General features: G+C 32.9%; 1 non-coding gene across 1 annotated transcript; it reads right to left on the minus strand.

Annotated features, from left to right (window-relative positions):
- Window positions 1–20424: 20424 nt before the first annotated feature.
- Window positions 20425–20531, minus strand: LOC113853617. The gene has a single exon (XR_003502672.1). It is a non-coding gene; the product is annotated as a small nucleolar RNA R71 (small nucleolar RNA).
- Window positions 20532–23437: the final 2906 nt, after the last annotated feature.

Consider the following 23437-nt stretch of genomic DNA (forward strand, 5'->3'; position numbering starts at 1 on the left):
AGTGTCCACTATCACTTCTGAAAGTGATCACTTTGCTCTGCCCTCTAGATCTAGCTTGCTGTAGTGTCCACTATCAATTCTGAAAGTGGTCACTTTCAACTCAAATTTTATCAAAGGCTAAAAATCCATGGAATAAGTCTAGAAGTTCTTGCACAATTATTCAAATGATCAAAATTACAAATTATATCTATGTAAATCAATGTAAATTAACCAAAAATTAATAAACATACGGTATTTGACCAAAATGATATTTCTATGTTATTTACACTTCCTAAGTCTACTTTTTCTATTAAGGAACACTAAAAGGACAAATAAAAATCCAATAAAATGTGGATTCATCACTAATTCCATAGAATAATGAGAAAAAGATGAAGAAAAGTATGTTATAAGTGAAAAGTATAGAAAGGAATTGGCTTAAATAATTGAGAAATGCTTAGGAAAATGTGAAAAAAGGGAAAATGATGACTAATAAATGTGTTGTAAATACATTGATTAATGTGTTATGATATATGAATTATAATACATCGATAGGTGCGACTACAACACACATATTATGACATTGATTAGTGTAATTATAACACAGACATTAGGACAATATCAATTGTTGTAAATAGTATGACCTTTATGTGTGCCACTGTTAAGTTTTCGTATGGATAATTTAGAGATACATTGGGGTATAGAATCCGGAGGCAATTTGGAAAATCGTGTGGACATGAGGGTGATAGATGCTAATAGCTTATATGTACACAAATGGTAGCAAAAGCATTCATAAGGCCTCACGCTCATTTCTTGACTGATCTCTTAATTATACCTTTGCTATGAATGCCTAATAAAGCACATGTTGTATCCGTGTGTGGTGGCTGACGGCGACTACCCCTGGTGGCGTAAGTCCATCACAACCAGAAAAAGTATGTTGGCAGCGATTTAGGGGTCGTGAGTATTTAGAGTACTCTTATTTGGTGAATGATTCAAAATTGAAATGAGCAGAGTGGCATGAGTTAGATATTGAATGATTATGTTAATTAAGCAATAGACTAATTATGATGAACAAAGGAGAAATGGATTGTATTTGATTAAATGATAAATTATGTGTGTGAATACTCTCTATTTAATTAGAATTATTTTATAAATCGTTTCCATATTGATGCATGTTGTATAAGATAATAATTTTTATATTATTTCAATTGTTTCATTAAATGAAAGTTAGTGGGGTGGAGGATACTCACCCTTACTAATATTTTTCAAGTAATAAAAGTGACAAGACAAACAAGGTTGATCTATTTTAATTATACTCACAATGAATTGTATGGAAGAGAACTGCTTTATTAGGATTAGTTCATTTTGAGAAATGTAATTATATTAGTTGAGTTTCCCTTTTGAAATTTATTTTACTAAAAAATAGTTTATTTTTATCATGAATTTAAAGACATTGTATGTATATAATTTGAAATTTTAACATTCATTTTAACTATATATTTAAGTTAGGAAATGTATTTTATTTTTTTATCAGAAATGACATTTTATGGAGATAAAGTTGTAACATCCTTAATTTCTTCATTCAAAATAAATAAATTTAGAGCGAATAAATAATAAAAAAATATTTTGTTCTTATTCATGGACTTGGGAATTGCACAAAAACAAAACTTACACTTTCTTCTTATGAAAGTTTCATAAAATTCCAAAGCGTTTAGGATTTCCCAGGGAATGATCTGAAACTTTAAAGGTAATAAATAAAACTTAAGTTTACATCTAGGAACTTATTTAGTTTATTTTGAATACACACAAATTTAGAGTTTTCACTAAGAACATTTCCAAAATATTCTTTACAACCAAAATTTGCTCAAGGATTTAAGTTCTAAAATCTGACATTGAAATCATTTACAAACTTTGGTAGAAAAAATATAATTAGATAAAACAATATAATTTCTCAAATTATCTCAGTCCCTACATAGCAATCTTCCTTCCGATACCCTTGGATTATGATTCTAGAATGGGCTAAACATTTTTATCTCTTTACTTTCATTACCTGAAAATATTAGTAAGGATGAGTATCTCCCACCCCCACTAAATCTCTTATTTAACATAAGCAAAATAATCACACACACACACACACACACACACACACACACACACACACATATATATATATATATATATATATACTAAAAATACTTTCTAACATGGATTGAGTTAACACTGACACTCAAGTACAATTCACTATCATAAAAGAGTACACAAAAAATAGACAATCGATCATATTTGCAAACTTTCATAACATGCATCTTTCTACTAATCCATACATCATAATACATGTATTATTCCACGTCGATCAATATGTCACAATACATGTGTCCTAATCGCATTTGTCGATGTATTACAACACATATATCATAACAATGTCAACCAATATGTTACAATGCATATATTATAGTCATACAACTTCTACACTACTTCATATACATTGCACTTTTCACGTCAATTTTACTTTCATATTCAATACCCCTGAGACTTCTTAGCTTACATAGCCGCTAGTTAGCCTCAGCAACATGAATACACGTGTGCTGTCTCGATCCTTTTTAGCAAAAGTATAGTAAGGAAACCCGTCAGAAAATAAGTGTGTAGCCTATGAATGATTTCACTTTCAACAAATCATTGTGCACGTGTTCACACAGAGCATTCACCACCCTCATTTCTCCAAGATTTCTCAAATCTTCACTGGACTCTATACCCCTAGTATATCTCTGTAGCTATCTAAACTCACCACCAACATTTCTCATTCTTTTTCACACCCTTTTCACAGGACAATGTGTCATAATACGTGAGTCTTGACCACATAACTCAGTGTATTACAATACATATATTATGAGTACACCTTCTATCGTACCACAATACTTATATTGCAATCACATTCACTCATATATTCTAACTCTCGTATTATAATCACTTTTCTCACAATTCTACCATTATGTCATGTCACACGAAAAACTTTATCTTTATTCAAGAATAGTCATACATTAGCATCAATAACATAGTTTCGTTCATTTGGCATACTTCAACTATTAAACAACATATATAATAATTATATCATTCATCACAGGAATATCATCAACCAACTTCTTCATTCACAATGCTCTAACACTTTTCATTACAACCTAGTTCAACCAATATTAACATACTTCAATCATCAACAAAAACTAAACACAAAAAATCCTCAAATAGTTCATACACCACACAGGTCAATATAATCTGCCAGAGGTCGCCCAATCATATGATTCAACATACACATCTTCTCGATAATAATAAAGTCGTCTATCCTAACGTTTAACATAATCCATTATTCCAAAAACATCAAATAGCATGTCCTGACTACTCCTAACAATGTTTACTTAGTAAAATCATAATGTTCCTCAAAGACAGTTTTATTTAGAGCCTTTATTACAAGTTACATTTAGATAGTTAGTAAAGTAGATGAGGTTTTTCCCATTTTAAACTACCCAAGAGAGGTTAAGGTTTGGAATCAACTCCCCCTTACCTTAGAATGGAGACCCACCATGAAATCAATGGTAGAAACACTTCTTACACAGATTCTTGCCCTAAACACATGGAATAATCCATGAGAAATCAAGAAAGATGAAGGAAGAGTAAAAATCGAAAACCCTAACTCATAATAATCACCTCCAAATGTTCCAAACATGATTTCAATCTTCAATCTAGGGCACAAACGACTTAAGGGGCGATTTAATCGGTGAAAAAGGCTAGGGATTGAAAGAACCGACAAGAAAGAGAAGAGAGGAAAGTGGGAATGAAGTTTTCCTAACCCTAAACTCCTTAAATACACAAGGTGTCGCGACTCTAACTATAGCGAAAATCTCAAAGGAAACTGCACTTTGGTTTCTGCAAAATCTCGCTACAGCGAGACTGTACCCAGAAATGCACCATCCGTTGTCGCCTTCTCACTACAATGAAGGAACTATCGCCACAGCAAGATCGCAACAATTTCTCCCCTTTTTCCTGGTGCCTTCTCGTTATAGCGAGAATGACACAGTTTCTTGCTCTTCGCCCAGGTCTTCTCGCTACAGCGAGAATCCCTTATAGTTAACCCTTAGTTTATATTTTTAACTAACTTCAGTCAATCCAAGTCAACACTCACATACATTTATCTATATACACACGTTCACATCACTAACATAAATCAAGATGTACACCCAATTAACAATACATGTACTTATATTAATAATTAATTTATTATTAGCAAAAATACGGGGTGTTACAAAAGTTTTCTTAAAATTTCTTGATTATTATTAAATTATGTTATACATTTGTGTAACTATCCAAATCTTTTATAATTTTTATTGAGTTTTATTCAAAATCTTATATATTCATAAGGGAAATTATTTAATGTATACTAAGGATGTCAATTATTGAGGATAATAGCTTACAAAAGAAAAATGCTAACATGACCATTAAGTGTTAATAATTTTAATGAGTTATTGGCGATCATAGGAAAATTAGGATTGGAGATCATAGGAAAATTATAATTGAAAATAATTTCTATGTGACAATATTATGGGAACTCAATTTGAAAGCATTTTTTTTATTACTTTTCAACTAGTACACTTGTCAATAAATACCATGAAAATATTGTATGGATCACTACATGAGTGTCATAACTAATTCTCAAGGTGATATTGATAATAGTAGTTTTTGACTTAAAGTCACTATTATTCCTATGTAACAAGTTTTATATTTTAATCCTCTCAAGGTGATCATAAATTTGGAAATTAGACATAAAATAAATCATGTGGGTAAATGTGAGTGATGTAACTAGAGTTTGTCTCTCTTATGTAACAATAGAAATATTTATAAGGTCATTTGATAGTATTACACTATGAAATACATTATCATACATAGTAAAATAAAAGAGACATTTATTTAAAAAGATCTATTTGAGTATCAAAGAAATAAAATTTAACTTTATAAGTAATTTTATTCTTTGTTTGACCAAACAAATATGGTAAGTGCACCAATCATTTCAAAAGTATATAAAATTTATTATTCTATGAAAATTGTTCCTTAAGCTTAATAATTTATGCAGAGCACTACATAAAATAAACTAACAAAGTATTGAATGAAAATAACAAAGTAAAAATTTAAATAACTAAAAGAATAAAAAAAATAAAAGAAAAGATATGTACAAGTGATTGGAAATTTAAAAGTATTTGATTGAAGTCACTTTCGATCAAAATAATTGTGCAAAATAATTCATAAACTATATGAACAAGATCTTTTATCTTTATTTAGATAAATTTGTAATATTTTTATTTTTTTATAACATTTATTTTATAATTGATCTAATAATTTATTTATAAATGTAAAAAATGTTACCATTGTTTTTACATTAGTTTCTTCATAATTGATCTAAAAATTAGTTATAAAAATACTAATTTTCACTAGTGACTCTAACTTTTTCAATCTCAACTATTTTTCTTATTCTTGATAAATCTGTATTTTTCATAGATTTATAAAATTAACTATGTATAAATTTGAAAAAGAAATTAAAAATAATGAATAATGGTTAATTTTGCATAAATGATAAAATGGAAGAGAAAATTCACTTAATTGCAAATTCTTTATTTGAATTTATGATTTTTTTTTTATGTATCTTTAGGTTTAGAATTTAGGGAGAGAAAAATAGGTGAATCTACAAGCTCTAAATAAAGTTTAGAATAAACACAGAACATTTTAATATCAATGTCATCAAATTCTAAGCTTGAGTTTATAAGAAATGAGCGCAAGTAAGAACATTTAGAGTATGTTTGATTTCTCTTTTAAAAAGAGTTTTTTATTTTTTTTCTAAATATAGTAATTTTTAAATATAGTATAAATTACTATATTTAGAAAAAAAATAAAAAATTATTTTTAAAAGAAAAATCAAACATACCTTTAGTTTCCAATATCTTTACTTGAAGACTTAAGAAATTATTTAGAATTAATGAAAATTAAACAACTGTTGATATTCAAAAATTAATGTTCTCATATTTGAACAAAAAGAAAAAGAAAATAAATTAAGGCATGGATTAGAACATTCAAAACTTAATATCCCCATATTCTATACTTAAAAGATAAAAAACATTTTGCAATGCAAGCTGTTCAAAGCCATTTTTCTTGAAAATTTCTAGAATCTTCTAGAATGAGGAAAAAAAAAAGATGTTACTTTTGCAATCACTCATCTTTAAGTTTACAAATCTTTATAAATAATTGCAGAAGTTTAGATTTAATGGTCTTCTTCCTAATCTTTTTTCTAAATTTTAGAATTTTTATTACTGTATCTTGAGTTATTGTATTTTCTCTATTTTTTTTTTGTTTTAGAAGAGTTTTGAATTTTCATTTCCCAAGTTCTCAATCTTCTTAATTTGTGTGAGATTGAAGTGAAATACTTTGGACACAAAGATTAAGTTTCAATAGATGATATCTCTTTTTATATTTCTTCTTTGCTCAATTTTTTTTTGTATACTCCATGATGTGTTGCCAAAATTTTAGTTTAAGATTGGATGTAATTTTGATTCAAGCTCATGTATTTTCATTCTTTGGAATCTAATTTGGATTTTCTTGATGATTTTATAGTCTTACCTTTTAACTTAAAGCTTCAATTGAATTTGTCATTCAATTGAATGAACGTAGAGTATTTATAGACAATTAACACATTAGATGATATGTTAAAATATAAAGTAAGCTTCTTCATTTTCTAATTACTTAGATATAGGAGTTAGAAGTTATTGTGGTTGTTATTAATTCATATTCATGTTCGATAAATTTACTTAAAACAATAAAATTTTCTAGCTAAAACTACTGTAAAATTTTAAGATATTCAATTTTAATATAATAAAGAATTAGGTTATGCAATGACATCATAAAACTGAATTAGAATTTATATTTTCTAACCAGATAAAATTTGATTCTAGCCACTTTTATTATTATAATTTTACACATGATTTATTTTTTTTACATCACTTTGTTCTACAAACATTAATAAAATTATGCATTCCTTTCGATAACTTTGTTTTATTCTACATTATTCTTAAATTTCAATTACTCTTGCATGTTCTCTACTTTGATTTTCTTCATTTTTTAAGTGATTTGAACTTTTTTTTTTTATTTTCAATTAATTTAAATTATTGTAAGAAACCTCTCTTGTCAATATAAATCTGACAAAATTAAAAAAACATATTAATTAGTTTGTTTTCTTTTATTTTGTACAAATTGTTGATATTAGGAAGATTCCTAACAGTAATGAGACATCCCATGGTCTTTAAAATGATTGGTATAATGCCACGTTTACTTGTTCAAACAATCCCTTCTAGTTTAGTAGCATTCTTAATACTACACATATCCAAAGATAGGCCATGGATTTGAACCCAATAGGCAAATAAGTTAAAATCAATTTATCGGAGGGAGCTAAGCAAATGAGTTTGTTGGCCTGAATGAAATTTGGGCTTGGCCAGAAGCCCAAATTGTGAAGCATGTTTTTAAGCTTTTGAAAACTCCAAACCGGTTTTACCGAAAAAAAAAAAAAAAAAGGACTCCTAACCGGGATGTTGTTATTTTCTTCTCTTTCCTTTATATAAAACACAAAGGTTGTGTGGACGATACACAGATTTTTATTCATGATGTGGAACGAATTTGATGGTTCTATCTCTCTTTTTGGCAGGGTAATTCTGCTAATTACTTTATAATACGAAGCATGCTATGCTTTTTTTTTTGCCTTTTAACAAAAACATTGGTCAATTATTTATGTATATATTATTTATTTTTACTCTATTTAATTATATTTTATTACTTTTTCTAATATTATATTATTCATAAAATATAATCAATTTTCACTATTTTTTATTAAAATTTTAATAATGCTATATTTACATTAATAATTATGCATACGTATAATTATAAATTTTAATACAAATGCATATAGTTTCAAAAAGTAGCAACTCTGCACTTTGTGGTAAATAATAATTATTAAAAATTTACTATATTAATAAATCTAAGTCAAGCAATTAGATTATTTTGATTAATTATTTGTTTTTGTGTTTAATAAATATAGTATTTAGTGCAATAATAAAAGTGCAGTCAATTATGAAAGACAACGTATCTAAAATTTTTTAAGAGAATTTTTAAAATTTATTATTTTTCTCAATGTAATTAGTTATCCTTAACATCACTCAGATGTAGATTTAATTTTTACACTATACATGGATTGATAAAATAAATTTTATTTATAAAATTAATAAAATATTATTATAATAAAAATATAAATTTATTATTAATTGTTTTTAAAAATATATTTAGTTAATAGTTTATAATTTAAATAAAATTTATTGACATGTGTTGGTAGTCATAAAAAATTGACGAATGTTTTAGTCAAAGCCTAAGCGTCCTAATTACAAATAAAGACATTGACGAAGTCACAATTCAAATATTATTTAATAATATTTTATTACTTTTAGAGGTTATTTAACATTAATTTATTTATATTTTTACCTAAATTATTAAATATTTAAGGTTTTTAATCAAATTTATAAGTGTACCAGATAAGACACTACTCGGCCTTACCTACAGAAATAGGGAACCGAGTACCCTTCGGTCAAGATAGGCTGAATACCCTCTCGGCCAGGATTAAAGATAATTAACCCAATTAAGGGTAATAATCAAATAATTATCTACTCTAGTTAAGGGGCCAAAACTAGGCTGACTCAGCAAGCTCATTAGCCCATAATGTTTCCTATAAAAGGAAGGTAAGATGTACAGGTAAACGGATGACTTTCAATATTTAATAATATTTACTGCTCAGGACCGAGACCTAACTTCAGTATCGAAGTGCCTTTTGCAGGTACCCTCCCCACGTCAGTAATGTACGGAAGGATGTTATCCTACCTGGGTAGAGATCAGAAGATTGGTGTTTCCCTAACAGGAACATTTAGCGCCCACCGTGGGGCACTATTTGCCTTGCTTTTTCAATCATCATGGTACTCACAAGAAGCCAAGAGGAGGGACAAAATTATCAAGGAGGAACTTCTCGTCAATAGAAAGATGTGACACCCAATCAACCGATTCCTGAAGTTTTGGCTGAAAGGGGGGGGGGAGATGAAAGCCTTTCTTATGTAGTAAGACAGCTCCAGGCCGAGATGAGGGAAATGCAACAGGCCAGAGAAAGAGATGTCGACCTTACGGAGGGAGAATGCTAACTTGAAGGAGGAAATTAAAACCCACACACCCTCTCAGACTACCCCGTTTGCTCAAGAACAAGGAGAGTCCTCGACATTGAAAGAAAAACCAAAGGAAACTCCACAAATTGGAACCCCTACTGAACGGGACAATGTCTCGAGTCAGAGCCCTTTTATTCAGCCTATCCTGGAGGCTGATCAATTGGATTTTTTTAACCTTATTTCCTCTCATTCGTAGCTCATTAATCCTCTTTTGTGCCTAATTGGTTTGAATTGAATAATTTTATGATGTTTGAATTTTATTTGGGCTTTATTTAATTTTTCCAGTATTTGGCAAATTCTGATACTGTTTTGGTTTCTGGACCATATCTTGAGTTCTAGAACTCATTTCATTGTGATTCTTGATTTGTAGGAAAGCTAAGAGAAAGGCGCACAATTCTTATAAGAGGTCAGAACCCAATTATGATGATAAGAAGCTGAAACTGGGTCTGGAAAAAGTTGAAACGCTGTACTCGCGATTTCTGACCTTGGTGCAGTATCTGGGCCATATCTGAGTCCACAAATGTTCGTTTAAGCCCATTCCAGTTGCATTTTGAAGCTAACATCCAGGGCTACAACTTATCTTCATATCAGAAATCAAATCGGATAGATTTTCATAGCCAAAAATACCACTGAAAATCTTTGCAGATTTATCATGGATACTGGGCAGCAATTACAAGCATAACTTTCCCTCCAAAATTCGAATCTGAACATATAAGGATTCCAAAGACAGCTATTGAGTAGAGGATTGATGTAATTGAATAATTATTAATTAGGTTTTATGTTTTGACCCTTCAGAGCCTGTATTTAAATTAGGGCAGCAGGTTGTAAAAGGGTGGGTTGAGAAGTTGGGTTAGATTAGATTTATGTTTTAGGGTTTCTATTTTTCTTCTTTGCATCTTCTATTTTTACCTTTCATTTTCCTCCATTAATGGAGGCTTCGACTTCCTTCTAGTCCAAGGATTGAAAAAGGGCTGAGACACTCTTGAGGATCAGTTTTTGCAATTTATTCAACAACAAATTCGGTTTCACCTCTTCCTTCTTTCTCCTTTTGCTAATTATGATTTTGAATTAAAGTTCTTCGTTTGGTTTCGGTTGATGTATGTAACTAATTCTTGAAGGAGTGTGAATTAGATTTTCAGGTTTGAGATCTAAGATTAATGGCATTGGTGAATTAAATTAACACAAATTGATTAGGTTCTAGAAGTTTCTGAACTTTGAGCGAATTGTGTGTTAATCAAATGCATGAGGGTTCTCGTGTGAATGCTTAATTTGAATTAAGGTTTCATTCGAATTTAATGTTAATCACTAATTTGTTGGTTGATGCATCTTCTTGGAATCCGATGAAAGAGTGGTCGTAGTTCTTCTAAATTCTTGGATTAGAGCCTTTAATTCTTGTTAACTTTTGATTCTAATTAGTGTTATTCGATAAATCAAACCCCCTCTAAATTTATAATCATATAACGTTATCATCATTGAGAGACGACTCGAATTGCACCTCTTACTACATAATTTTTATGCAATTCAGTTTTTATTACTTTATTAATGTAGTAACTCAGAAAACACCAAAATTTGGTAAATTTTTTTTTGCTTCATACATAGAAATATAAGTATAGGTTCCCTTTTTCTAGAAAAAGAGAGTTAATATACATATCTGTTCAACATCTAACCATACCATAGCTAATTATCATTCCACATTTCAATCTCAACAGCATAATAGAGTAAGAATAGACACAGCTCATAATATGATAATACCTCGATATATTAAATATCAGTTTGGCAGCATAGTCAAGTTCTTAGTCATAATTAAAGACGATTAGCATTATCCAAATACAAAACATAACAGAATAAGACCAGACTTCCTAAGAGCAGTTCCCCTAATACATAGTCAAACAAAAGCAATAGTCGTAAGGGGAGTAATCCTTAATAGGATCCGACTCCTCAAAGGAAGTAGGGGAAGAAGAACGAGAAGCAGCCGCAGCAACAGAGCCTCCATTCTCTAATCCATGATTCACACGAGCTAGTCCATGGGAGATACTTTGCTGAGCCACAGAGTCAAACACCCATAGATCCTCCTCAGAAGGAAGGATCCATACCTTCACCTCGTTCTGGTCCCTCTATATAGATAAAAGAGAAAGACGACACAATACAACACAATTCAAAGTGGTGAGTTCTCCACACACAAACAATAATCAAATAGCCATACCCCAAGGAAGACGGCGTCACAATCACAAGCACTTTCAACAATCAGCATTCACCATCATCAAGTATTCAGTAGTAGATTGGAATAATAAGCAATAGTCATATTCATTACCAATTTCACAGTCAATCAATCATTCCTAGTAGTAATGCATATGATGTATGAATGCAAGTTTGAATCTCACCCATGTCGTCTCTCATGTTTTAATAGTATGCAATGATGCATGGGGATCCCATCACTCTATGACTGGCGACTTGCCCAACTTTTACCATAGAGTCTCATAGATAGATAGATTCAAGTCGTGAGGCGATCGAAGGACTCCATTCCCTGCATTTAGATTGGCACAGTAGAATAGAATAGAAGCAGCATTTAGCTTTAGTAGAACACCACTGGTGTTTGGCCCAAGATCGGTCTCTTCGGGAATGGACCTCGACGACCATAGAATGTGCGGTCCTTGTCAAGTTTGGCTAAGGTTTGCAGTGGGTCACGACCCAGCCACAGAGGCGCATCACTATTGCCACTTAGGTCGACTATTCCCCCTTTTGCCACCCCCAGTAGATCTACTCGGGATCGAACCTACAACACCTCCAAGCTGTGCCGCGGTAATGCCTCCAAGTCATTCAAAATAATAGTATGATGCATGAAATGATATTTTTCAGTTTTCTTTGATAGTTTTCTCATTTCATGTAGCCACTTAGAGGCTAGGCACAATAGAATATAATAGAAGCCATCACAGGGCTTAGTAGCATGGATAGATTCCATGAGTTTCACAGTAGCATGGATAGAGTCCATGAGTTTCATAGTAGCATAGATAGATTGATTCCATGAGTTTCATAGTATCATAGATAGATAGATTCCATGAGTTTTCATAGCAATTTCAATGAGTTCATAGTAGTTCAAAGTAATATAGTTTCTAGAACTCATACCTTAGAATAGATCTTTCATCATAGATTCATAGTCTTATGGTTTTATATTTTTCCACTCATGGATAATTTTAGTGCAGCACTTAATATATTGGACCATAACATAGGCAATTCATTCAAGCCTTCTTGATTCATTTCCTCTTTCTCAATTCACTTTTTCTTTCACATTTCATGTCCAATCTCTCTTTCAATTTAGTACAATCCCGTTTCTCAATCCTTGTAATCTCGCCATTCAAGTTCATCCTAACCATTACATTTATTTCCATCAATCTCTAACACCTTCTAAACCATAAATCATTCAACTCAAACTCTTGCTCTCTTGATTTCTTCCTCTCGGTTTTTCTCTCCACAAAAGTACAATTTATAAAACTTAACTCCTCTCTAAACCATCAATTAAACAAGTTAATTCACAATAATCTAAAGGTGTTACCTCTCAGTTTTTCTCTCTTCATTAGGGAAGATTAATCAAACTTAGGTTCTTTCTATACACCAACTTAATCAACTTAGTTCACAAATGTTCAAAGTCCTATCCTCTCGGGTTTTCACACTTTTCTTATAAGATATATGTGGTTTCTTCACTCCACTTACTCAACCACTCAATATATGTCAAATTCATAATATTCCCAATAATTCCATTTAGGTCCAAGGTCCTTTTCGATAATTCAGCCCTCAAGGGCTCTAGATCAACATCAATATATCATTGTATAATTATTTTTTTGTTGCACAATCTCTTGGTTCATCAAGTCTTTTGTAGTAAGATGCAAATGATGCATGTAGTATTATCAACATGGCCATTTCTTGGCATAATCATAATAAATAGTAAGTCATTCAAATTTTCCAACCAAGTGTCAATTCAACCTTTTCACGGTTTTTTCAAGGAATAACACAATTCATGAATAGTACACTATTTCACATCACTTCTAATTTTTTCAGCAACTCATTCAAGCAAACATCCCCAATTTCAAGTACCAATACCAAGCAACATCAAGGTCAATCACAATCAATTTTACAGTCAATCATTCAATCACACACTCAACCAAGTCCCACACGGTTCAAGGCATTCAAATCAATGCAACACACTTTCAAATTCAATTTTAGTTTCCTTAAAATGCAAGGTACATACAAGATATTTTTCTGAAATTTTGCAACACTTTTGGATGTCAAAACCGAAACCATCCAAGCGATTTTCCTTTTCTCTTTTTATGAAATTAATTACAATGAATCATACCAATCCTTTTCAAATGTCCCAAGGTTTCAAAATATATAAATCTTAGCCTTTTTCCTCATAACAATCAAAACTGTCCAGCCTTTAAAAACTCATTTTTCATCAAGTCCACAATAAGCAAAATAGAGAAAAATCAACATACAAACACAAGGTTCCATCATCCAAGTGCAGTACTTTAATTTTCAGCAAAGGATTAAGTTTAAAAAGTCTAAACCGAGGCAATACCTAAGGGTTTTCGACACTTAGATCTTTCATTTTAATGATCCAAAGAGTACACTTATTTAAAGAGAGATAGATCTCAAAAGAACAAGGGGTTCAAGACATGCAAGGCATCATTTGAGTAGTCAAGTGCAAGATCATTGGTTAAAAGCTAATATTGAGTTTAGAAAGTGGAAAACCGAAACCTTCAAGGTTCAAAATCAACATGCAAAAAGGGGATTTTAACAAATCATTTCACGGTTCCAAGACTCCAAGGGTAAACCATTTTTCAAACCAAAGATTCAGCCAAGATAAGTGCAAAACCGAGATATGCACCAAAAGATTCAACATGCAAAGAATAAAAATTCAAACTTTCAAAGGGTCCACTCATCCAAGCATAAAACCGAGAATATAAAAGTGATAAAAGTGGAGAGCAAGATGCAAACTTAACATGCAAAGGGTTCAATCATTTTGTCCAAGATCATTGAAGATAAAAATGAAAACTTTCTAAGGATTTTTCACAATTTAACCAAGGGAAAGCAAGAATCAAAATACAAGGTGAGAACTCCCCCTTACCTTTGAGTTTTGGGCGTGAAATGGTGAGAGAAAGGGCTGGATTTTTGTGGATCTTCAAAGAGAGCTTGCTGGACCAAAAAACAGCAACCAAGTTCTTCAAGTTCTTCCTCCTAGGTGAGTTCTTTCAACACGAAAATTGGAGGGATGATGGAGGAAGAAGTTAGTGATGGAAGGGTGAAGTGTTTGAGTGATTTGGATGAAGAAATTGTGGTGTTTGAGGGGCTGGGAGCTCTTGGTTTTCTTGAGAGAGTTTGAGAGAATTTGAGACTTTGAAAGAATAAAAATGATGAAGCAAAGTGAGAGAAAGAGAAATGAGGGTGGTCACGATTTTTGGCTTCCAAAATGAGCAATTGAATTTGGTAAGTCTATTTATATGGAGGGTTAATGGTTCTAATGGCCAATTGCCACAAAACACTTACGGTTTGGCTTACTTGGCAAGGTTCCAAAGTTGAAAAACTGCACAAGGCTTAATTGGTGCAAAATTGAAGTGAATTTGATACAAATGGTGCAAGAAAAGGGTGTCACGGTTTTTAGTGTAGGAGTAGTGAATTTTAGGGAAACTTGCAAGCAAAGTTAGTACATTTTGGCAAGCAAAATGCATGGAATAATTTAAGGCTGCATGCACACGGTTTTGGTGGGGAAATTTCCAAAAATCGGTACAAAACTCCAAGGTTAAGATTTTGGGCAGCAAATGCATGTAATTTGATTGGTCGGAAAAGAATGCGACATGACTAGGTTGACACGTGAACGAGACATTTGATGTGGTGCTAATTTCAAGAAAGACAATTAATTAAGGTAATTATGGGGTCGGCAATTTGGAAGACATGAAAAGAAAGTTCCGAAATGACTTTGTCGGCGAATCGGGAGACAAGAATCTCTTGCATGTAATTCTAGTGGTCGGTATTAGATTTTGGAAGATTCGGGTAATCATGGTGTTTGCACTTTAGGGGACAAGAATATTTTGCATGAAAATCTAGTGGCCGATACTAGATTTGTAAAGATTTGAAGTAATGATTACAAGACTAAGTAATGATTACAAAATCTTTTGAAATGATTATAAAATCTTTGGAAATGATTATAAGGTATTTTGAAATCATTACAAAATCTACGTAATGATTACAAAATCGTTTTGCAGTAATTACAAAATCTTTTGAAATAAATATGGAATATTTCGTAATGATTACAAAATCTTTTTGCAGTGATTACAAAATCTTTTGAAATAAATATAGAATATTTCGTAATGATTACAAAATCTACGTAATAATTACAAAATCTCATATTTTTCAAGAATGATAATTACGATTTTCAATAATTTAAATAAGATAAAATATAGCTTTTTGAACAAGATTCTCAGGGGTATTTGTGGGTAATACAGCTGAATACAATCAGGACAATTCTTGGATGATATCAAAGCCAAGTGTATTGCATGCAGTTACTCTAAAATGCAGAACTTAGAGATCAAGTCACTATTCTGCTCAGTGAATAAAAATAGAAAATTCAACATCTATCTAATTATTCCGACACTAGCAAGTCGAAATTAGCAAATAATTAAAATTCAAGAGCTAATAGCCAACTAACAAAAATTTGGGCGTTACAAGACTAACCCTCTTACAAAAATTTCGTCCTCGAAATTTCTAACCTGAGTCAAATAGATGCGGATATACATTTCTTATGTCAGTCTCTCTTTCCTACGTGACATCTTCCACACTATCAGCATTCCAATGGACCTTCACCAAAGAAATCTCCTTATTCTTAAGCTGCGTAACCCCTTCAATCAGTAGTTATGAGATTTGAAAGATGTTGTGGAGATTGGATAGTTTCGAAGATAGCGCGATTCGATAAGCTGAACTTCCAATCTTCTTTGAATTTGGTGGTGACCAATGAATTTCAGTGGAGTTTGTGAGATTTTAGAGCTTTACCCACTCCAGTAGTCGGGTTAACTCTCAAAATATGTGGCTAAATCTAGAAGCACTTATGCTTGGATTTCTCTAGAAATCAAGTTGCCTATTGGAGTAGCTAGATCTTTCAAATTCTCAGCCTCAAGGCTATTCGAATTGACCCTATCAGAATGATTAAAGCCTAGGGTCTTATTTTGGAATTCAAGTAAGCCATGGTTGGCCAAAGCCAATCCATCTCCAGAATAACATCTAACTCAGAAAGAGGTAGGCAGATTAGATTGACAAGAAAACTTTTGCCTTCAATTTGAAGTAAACAATTCAACAAACATAGGATGCAATCACAAGATCATTTACAGGAGTGGAAATAACAACATCAAATTTCATGACAAGGATAGGTAATTCAAATCACCTCACACACGATTTAGAAATGAAAAAGTGTATAGCGCCAGAGTCAAGCAACATATTAAGAGAAGTCCTATTAAGAACGCATGTACCTTGGATTAAATCTATAGCTTGAGCAGCCTCAACACTACTCATAGTGAACACTCGTCCTCTAGTATTTGGCCTTCCAGTAGAAACTCGAGAAACATTACTGGGATTTTGATTCCTCACCTCGCTTTGGCTATTCCCATTCCCTTGACTTTGGCTTGGGTTACCATAATCCCTTCTAACGAAATTATTGTTAGGTTGCCTGCAAAAACGACCAAGGTGTACCATTCTATTGCGCTTAGAACAAGTGGAAGGATGTTGACGACACAGAGACCTAAAATGAGGACCTCCACAGTTGTGACATACAAGAGTAGATCGATTTACGCTTCCAATACTAGACCCTTGAGTTCTAGTAGGCTCACTTCTATAACTTCGCATCGGATTAAAGTAAGGCTTACGCTTCTCTTGGATTCCTTTATCCTTAGAACATAAACTGCTCGCAGGACGTTGAGGACCAGAGTTCCTCCACAAAGCTTGACGACTCTTAGTATCGTCTTCATAGATACGGTATCTGTCCACCAAAGTTGGAAAATGACGCACCTGTTGACAACTGATGGCTTGTTTGATGTTAGGACGTAGTCCACTTTCAAATTTAGAGCATCTAGACCTATCATCAGCTTATGCAAAATATGGGCAATACTTTGACAGCTCATCAAACTTTGCTGCATATTCTCCAATACTCATTTGTCCTTGAGTCAAAGTTAGGAATTCTTGTTCTCTCCTTCTTCGGATATCTTCTGGAAAATACTTTTCAAGAAATCGGCGTCGAAAGGTTGGCCAATCTATAACAGCTCCTTCAGTATCCAACTGATGGCGAGTAGTCCGCCACCAATATTCAGCTTCTCCTATGAGCATGAAGGTAGCATAGGTCACCTTCTCCTCCTCAGTACAAACCATAGCCTCATAGATTTTTTCTAATTCTTCTATCCACAGTTGAGCACAGTTAGGATCAAACCCGCCACAAAATTGGGAAGGTTTGTTCTTGCGAAACTCAGATAAACCACGATTAGGAGCTGACTCATTCTGTCTCTCCAGAATGTCCACTACTCTTCCTAACAAGGCATCTACAGCCTCATCCCTAGTTCGTCTAGTGATGAATCCATATTTTGACTGATATTTTAGCATAATTCTAACACATTTGATTAGAAAAATATATAAAGAAAGCAGAAAAACTCAGAAAAAGAGAAGGAATTGAAGTTTTGTTTAAATTTGTAGTTATTTTAGCAATTGTGAAATTTTTGCTTAGGAATTAAGTTTTTAATCTTGTTTTTGAAGGAATAAATTGAGCAAGGATCATATCCATGGAGGTTTGATGATAAGGAAGAGGAAAGAAGCAAGCCTGGACTCCAAAAACACAAGAGTAAGAAATTGCAGAGTGGGTGTGATCATTATTGTCAGTGAAAGTGATCACTTCAGAGCTCAAAGAAGAAGGAAAGCTCTGCGTAACCACTTTTATCATTAATAGTGATAGTTCCAGAGAGGCAAAATATCAGGAAAGCTCTGCATAACCACTATTGTCATCAAAAGTGATCGTTCCATAGAGTCTTTAACTTGGCGAGTTGCGCGTAGTCACTTTTATCAGCAATAGTGATAACGCGCAACTACCTTGGCTCTGCATTGTCACTTTTATCATCAAGAGTGATAGTTCCAAAGAGCTCTCAATATCAGGAAAATGCGTGTGGCCACTATTTCTGGGAAAAGTGTTAATGCGCAACCAAAAACTTTCTGCGTAACTACTATTTCTAATAAAAGTGATGACGTGAAAATCTGGAAAATTCTATAAATACCAGAAACGATCCGGAAAGAGGGGATTCTGTTCATTTTCAGTTTTTTTAGTTAGATTCTCGTTAGAGGAAGTGAGAGAGAGGAGTGGGGATTCAAATCTTGGAGCTTCACGAAGAGGAATTGGAGTGGAGCAATCTTCCATGGTGTTTCTGAGTTTCTTCTTCTCTTTCTTTTCTTTTCTCTGCTACCATGGCTGTGTAATTCGTTCATAGTTAGGGATTGTAGATCTGAAACGAACATGTTGAATTGATTTGGATCTGAATTTCAAGCTTTGGAATAGATTGAGTGATTGATTCTGAACTTCACGTGGAAATTGAATGGAAATTTGATTAACTAAATTCAGAGGAACTCTTGTCAATGGAAATTGAATTTGTTCTTCAGATCTGAACCAATCACTGAGATTATAGTTTTCTTAGGGATAAGAGGCTTTGATTTTGCAATCTTCTGGTTTCTTACACTTAAAGCAATATTGAATTGAATCAGATCTAAGGAATTAGAATGGTTTAATTGAATGTTAGGTTCACTGAGTTAAGGAATTAACCTCTGAATAATATAATGTGAAACTGATTGTCATTCTTTCCAATTGCTTGTTAATTCAAAACTTTATTGATTAAACATTGGAGTTTTGGTGAAGCAATTCCCTAGCTATGGTTTCTTCCTCTGTTATCACATAACTGTGTGTTCATTGTTCTATTTTCTACAATTCATTTTACTTTTAATTATTCTAGTTTGCTGTTATTACATGTTATTACTCTCCTTCCAATTCGGAAAAGCTTAAATGGTTATAATTCTATGAAGTGGTATTTGAAACCTAAATTCCCTGTGGAGACGATATTTGGATCTTAAATTTACTCATTACTTGCTGCAATCCTAGTGCACTTGCTAGTGTTAGATTGTGAACAACATGTTTTTGGCGCCATTGTCGGGGAATTTTGCATTTCAATATCATTAGTAGTAGAAAAGTAACTAGATTGAGCATTTATTTTGTTGCTTTGCTTTTAAACTGCTTTCTGCATAATTTCACTGCACCTTGTGTATTATTCTGCACAATAATTCTGACTGCTGCATAGAAATTTTAAATCCTTATTTATCTGCATAATTTCAGTTTTCATTGTTCTTCATATTTGTAATTGCCATTCTGCATATCTTTTACATGATTTTACAATTCTGCAACTACTAGATTTAAATTTCTATATGCTTTTACTGATAGATTTTGCATGATTTCTGTTGTGCATTTTTGAATATTGATTGTAGTCTAATTTTGCTTCAATTTGATTTGTATATGCGTGGTAAAAACAAGAATAAATCAATTCTGATCTTTGATCCTGACATAGACATAACTTTGAGAAGATTGAGAAAAGAGTCTAGAGCAGAAAAAGCTATAGGGAGTGATAGTGAATTAGAAGCTGTCCATTCTCTAGAATTTCAGAGTAATTCTAGAGTGAAAAGAACATCTACACCCTTGAGACAACCAAATCCAGCAATAGAAATGGCAGAGCAGAACAGAATTAGAACATTAGGGGACTATGCTATTCCTAACATGCAAGGTTTTAACTCTTCTATAATTAGGCCAACTATTCAAGTCAACCATTTTGAGATTAAACCTGCCCTACTACATTTAGTCCAACAGGATCAGTTTTTTGGTGGAAATTTTGATGATCCTAACTTACATATTTCAAATTTTCTGCAGCTATGTGACACCATAAGAATGAATGGAGTTAGTGAAGAAGCTATCAGATTAAGACTATTTCCTTTTTCCTTGAGAGATAGAGCAAAATTTTGGTTACAAGCTCAACCACAAGGAAGCATCACAACCTGGACAGAACTTGTGAATAAGTTTCTAACTAAGTACTTCCCTCCATCCAAAGCTGCTAAGTTGAGAGGAGAAATTACATCCTTTGTGCAGCAAGAAGGAGAATCATTGTATGAAGCTTGGGAAAGATACAAAGAATTACTTAGAAGGTGTCCACATCATTGTATCCCAGATTGGATGCAATTGGAAACTTTTTATAATGGGATGAATGCAGTAACAAGAACAATGGTTGATGCTGCTGCTGGAGGTTCATTAAATACAAAATCCTTGGAAGAAGCTCAGAGAATTATCGAGATGATGGCATCTTCAATGTATCAGAATTCAAACTCAAGAAATCAAGGAAGAAATTTTGGTCATGAAGCTAAGGTTCTGGAAACTTTTCTTGCACAGAATCAGCTACAAAATCAAATGTTTTCAGAACAATTAGCTGCCTTAACATAACAAATCAGCAATATGCAAACAGGGAGTATGCCTACCAGTCAGCTAAGTTGTGATTTTTGTGGAGGAAACCATGTAAATGGTGCATGTGAGCCATCCACAAGTGAACCACAAGAGCAAGTGAATTATTTGAATAATTTTTAGAGACAACAGTCATCATATCCCCCTGGATTTCAATTTTTGAATAATAGAACTCAGCAGTATTCTAATTGGAATAATCAATATTCTGCTGCAAAGAATTCTAACTCAAATTTGCCTTTTTCTAATGCAGGTCCAGCAACACAACAGCCTTATTTTCAGAGGAATTCATCCACTCAACCTCAAGGAAATCAGAAATTTTCCAAGCCTATGAATGAGAGGTTGACTGAGATGGAAGAAACTATGCTGCAATTCATGAAGGTGACTCAAACAAGCTTCAAGCACCAAGAAGCTTCCATGAAGAAACTAGAAACACAAATCGGACAATTAGCTAAACAACTATCCAGCAGGGATGAAGGAAGATTTCCAAGCAATACAGTAATCAATCCTAAAGAGCAATGTCAAGCCATAACTACAAGGAGTGAAGCTGTAGTTTGATGAAACGAATTTAACTACTCGTCATGCAAAAGATTGTCGTTAATCCTCATCAAATATGCAAAGAAATAAATGCAATACTAGGGTGTTGTCCTAGTTCGTCTCCAAGAAATTTTTGGTTGGGAACATACATCAAACAAGTGTGAACATATATTTTAAAGCAAGTAAATTGGGGGGAGGTTTGTCAATTTCAAGATTTTAATCAAGAGCAAAGTGTAAACTAGTGAAATTCAATCAATTAAAATGAGTAATTCCTAGTCAATCAATGAGTTCCATCATTATTCTTTCAAATGATTCAATAATCCCCTTTCTTTCCCTTGAATTAAGTTAATCTAACAAGCAAAAATTAACTTTAACATCCCAATTAAAATTAAGCATCTTAATGGGCTCCAATCTCTATCCCTAAGATTAAGCAACCTCAAGGATTAATCAAAATTAAGCAAATTTGAATTAGAATTTTGTTGGGTAATTTAGGGTTCATTAAGCAATGTTCCCTTTATGCAAATTCCATTTCATTCAAAGATTGGGGTCAATAAATTCAAGGAAAGGAATATTTGTATTGCAATTAATCCCAAGAATTCAAGATTCATGTGCATTGACTAGGAATTACAAGGAAGTTTAGCCCTCCATGTGGATGGGCTTCACAAATGAATGAAAGAAATACAAGAACGTAAGTAACATTAATATAAATTCAACCAAAATCAAAAGGTAAATTGGAAATTAAAACCTATAGAGGACCCTTGGCAGTCACCCAAGACTCTAATGTTCTGGAAAAATGTCTCAATTTGGCAAAGGAAAATTTTGTAAAGTGTCAAAAGTCCCGTACCCTAATTCCTAAATTCTATTTATAGTGGATGACATGTCAGCAAAGTGTCCACTTTTGCCTTTGAAAGTGTCCACTTTAGGCCTTGAAAGTGTCCACTTTGGGCCTTGAAAGTGTCCACGCGCAATTCTCGTAAATCTGTCAATTCTCGGGAGTTGCCACTATTGGTCTTGAAAGTGGGAACTTTGGATGCACGTAGCCACTTTGAAAGGCAATAGTGGCCACGCGCATCATGCTTCATAATTGGCGTCCCTGGAGCTCTCTGGAGTTGCCACTTTTGGTCTTGAAAGTGAGAACTTTGGATGCGCGTAGCCACTTTGAAAGGCAATAGTGGCCACGCGCATCATGCTTCAAAATTGGCGTCCCTGGAGCTCTCTGGAGTTGCCATTTTTGGGCTTGAAAGTGGCTACTTTGGAACCTTTAATGCCCAGACTTGCTGTAGTTGCCACTTTTGCTCCTAAAAGTGGCTACTTTGGGGACAACTTTCATCCAAGGACCAAGATTTCTCAAAATTAACTTGGGGACTCTGCAAAATTATCAAGATAATTAAAATTTCAATCTATATCTATGTAATTAAATGCAAATTAACCAAAAATTAATAAACCTATGATATTTACTCAAAATATTATTTCTATATTATTTGCACTATCTAAGTTCATTTTTTCTATCAAGGAGCACCAAAAAGGCAAGTAAAAATATAATAAAAAGTGGATTCATCATAACCCCAAACATAAACTTTTGCTTGTCCTCAAGCAAATCAAAATTCAAGCAAAGCAAATGAAGAGGGTTGGATTTATCCAAATTTTTTTTTTTTAGAGATTTTCATTTCAACTTCATGCTTTAATTAGCACTTCCAACATCTTCACAACCATAGACTCATTCAACAGACGAATCACATTCATGTCAAATGTTCCATGCAAAGTCCCACTAAATTGAAACAAAAGAATCAAGCAAGGTTTCATGTGACTCACATAATGCAAAGAAACTATCCATTTCACAAGGTGGTGTTTCACTCATCACTCAATAACATTATAGGCTGAGTGTGTTCCCTCAATCCATGCATTTAGCCTCACCGTACCATAGGCTTGCCCATATTCTCAATCTCCTTTGCCTAGACACAATGAACCACCTATCATGAGGGCTTTGTTGGTCACAATTGGGGTTAGGATAGGCTCAAATTTAACCAAGGAGGGTGACAAGATCAAGTGGGTACTCAAGAGGAGGGAGTTCTTTTGAGTG

Source organism: Abrus precatorius, unplaced genomic scaffold, assembly GCF_003935025.1.
Source record: "Abrus precatorius isolate BTA unplaced genomic scaffold, Abrus_2018 Scaffold0, whole genome shotgun sequence".
NCBI classification, from domain to species: domain Eukaryota; kingdom Viridiplantae; phylum Streptophyta; class Magnoliopsida; order Fabales; family Fabaceae; genus Abrus; species Abrus precatorius.